At 32.5% G+C, this 2,736-nt stretch overlaps 1 long non-coding RNA gene across 1 annotated transcript; it reads left to right on the top strand.

The window, feature by feature from the left end:
* Positions 1 to 2,530, top strand: LOC125808403 (uncharacterized). The gene is made up of 3 exons (XR_007441727.1): positions 1 to 37; positions 868 to 917; positions 2,431 to 2,530. It is a non-coding gene; the product is annotated as an uncharacterized LOC125808403 (long non-coding RNA).
* Positions 2,531 to 2,736: the final 206 nt, after the last annotated feature.

The raw sequence follows: 2,736 nt of genomic DNA, 5'->3' as shown, positions 1-2,736 counted from the left end.
GACGAACTCTGTATCACATAATTGTACACAAAGTTACGTCAGTTGTATTATGAACGATTTAATTTTTCTTAGCTTCTCAAGTAGACACGTGTATTGCAGTTTAATTGCAGTCCCATGATTTGTTTCTTCTTGGACACGTGTCTACCTTTTTGTTTAAGTCTCATTTTTGTTTGCTCTTATTAGTTCTTACGAAGTCATGCTTGATGGTCTCTTCTGTTCTTTGAGATTCAGTAATTAAAAGTAATCACAATTTGGTATGTGGACCTTAGTTTTCTACTCTTTTGAATATAGTTTCTAGCTAAAGATTTCTACATGTATGTTACTAACTGCTTGATTTGGACATGTATTGTATTTATTTGGTGAATTTAATCTCTATATAGACAATTAATCAGTGCAGAAGTTACACTGTCTCACAAAAATCTTAGATATCAAGAATGACTCTGGTCTATGCCTTAACATCTTTTTTCTTCACTGTTTACTAATCCTCTCTACAAACCTCCAAGATTCAGGCTATTGTTTGGTAAGAATTGGACGGATTTTTTCTGATGTTACTTTATTATTATCGCTACTAATTTGGTATATTTTGTTTATTTTTTACTTACTTATTGTTTTTGAATATAATTTCTGGCTAGAATTTCAAGTACATGTTTTAGTTATTTTACTTGATCTACATATGCGTTATATCTCTTTCATTAATTTTGTCTTTGTTATTATCTAATTAGTGCATTATTACATCGTCATGTGGCAAAATTTAAGCTATAAAATATGACTGAAATTTAGAAGTGGATTGTGGACCCGCAATATTTGATGTTTGTCTTGAGTCATTTTATATGGAGTACTTGATTTTTTTTCCTTCTTTTGCTGCAGCAAGGAAAGTGGTTCATCACGTTGGCTGTTATGTCTTTCACATGCTAAAGGTATGAATGTAATTGGATTTTCATAGGTTCCTTTCTTTCTTTTTACTTCCAGTGGATTTCTCCTTGCTACTGTTCTTGCTCTCGAGTTTCAAGGATGTCAAGGATGTTTGCACTTTTGTTGCTGTGTGTTCAAGCTCTAGATATGTTTTTTCAATCAATCTTGCTCATACCTCCTTTTTTTCCTTCATTTTCCCCTCTTTCTCGGTTGCTGCTCAATTACTTTCACACTTCTTAATTTTCCAATTCACTAACATTTGTGGGTAAATCTATGAGTATCATTGGAAGGCGATAGCGGCAAAGTAACAGGTGATGGTAGTAATTTCATTTGTTTTGTGTTCCTTTTTTTTTTTGGAGTATTATGTTCAAATTTGGTTAGATCGAAGTTCAACGGATCACATCTTCGATTTTCTTTAATTATTCTTTCGCATGTATGTTATGGTTTTTTTGTGTTGCATAAATCGACTTTGTCTAATGACTTGCTTGTATGCTAGCATTATTGGAACAAATATTGTGTGATAACTCTCCCTCAGTACTATAAAAGTAGCACAAAAGTTGAATAAATGAGAAGGAAAAAAAGGATTAAAAGCTGAAGAAAATCAATTGATACATCTAAGAAAGTGGGACACTGCCACATTGGAGAAGATAATCGTAGATTTAGAAATAAATAGAATAGGTGTAAGAAACGGTAGTTTACTCATGAAGTGGTTATGGAGATATATTGTGAAAGAAGAGGCACTTTAGAAAAGGGTGAATATGAAAGTATGGGGTAAAAAAGGTGAATGTTGCATAAATAAGTTTATAGAGCCATATGAAAATATTGTATGGAAAACATATAAGCAAGAATGTGGATCTTTTTGAACTAATGTACTCTTTGTTTTAGATGATGGAAGCAAAATAGTATTCTGGCATAACAACAGATGAGATCACGTACTTTTATTTCATGTTCTTATGGATTTAACTCCTTCGCAATTCAAAGACATTTGATATACTTTTCAATTAGTAATTTTGGATCCTTGCTCGCTTTAATAATTACACCTCGACTAAGCTAAGCTGGCAGAAAACAATCAAGGTCTAGAGACAAAACAACAAGCAGGCTAAACTATGGGAAGGGTTAATTTCAGATTCTCTTAAATTTCAAGCCTTCAGGTACAATTTCACATACTTTTTTCAGGCTCTTCAAATTTTGGCCCCCTTTTCTTCAAAAAGAAACATAGTGTTCTGTTTGGTGTACTGATAATGATTAGTGACAGATTATGGTGTTGTATATAGTATTAATAGTTGTTCTTGGATAAAAGTTACAGTTTTAGTATTGGGATATAAAACTTGGAAACACTTCACCCCTAGATTCAACTTTTGCAAGTAACCTAGATTTCTTTTGTTATTTTTGCAGTAGATAATTTAATCATATTTATAATAATGATTGAAAACAATTCTGAGATAAAGGGGATGATCCTAAACAAACAAAGAGATTATTGTTTTGCCCATTGTTATTGGAAGACCAACTATTTTGCAGATTTCAGGGCTAATTTTGGAGAGAATCAAAAGGAGAAGATTTTCTTCACACAAGCTCCGACTCTACCAAAGCCAAAGCTCCCCTGAAGAATGACTCAGACCAAGTTCCGACTTTTAGAATTAAAACTCATGTCAAGCAGTTAACTTTTGTATTGGTTATGCTAATCCTTTTGCATACATTTTTCAGCCCCTAATATGTTTTTGGTGGTGTCCTCCAACATAGCTATAGATTTTTTTTATAGTCACTAACTCTAGAATAGGGATTATTATGTATATTGCTGAATATTCATCCTTTTTGTAACTAGGA

The sequence above is a fragment of the Solanum verrucosum genome, unplaced genomic scaffold (genome assembly GCF_900185275.1).
Source record: "Solanum verrucosum unplaced genomic scaffold, falcon-dt-bn FXZP01000112.1, whole genome shotgun sequence".
NCBI lineage: Eukaryota > Viridiplantae > Streptophyta > Magnoliopsida > Solanales > Solanaceae > Solanum > Solanum verrucosum.
The sequence above is the reverse complement of the archived record's forward strand: the minus strand, read 5'-3'. Positions and strand labels throughout refer to the sequence as shown.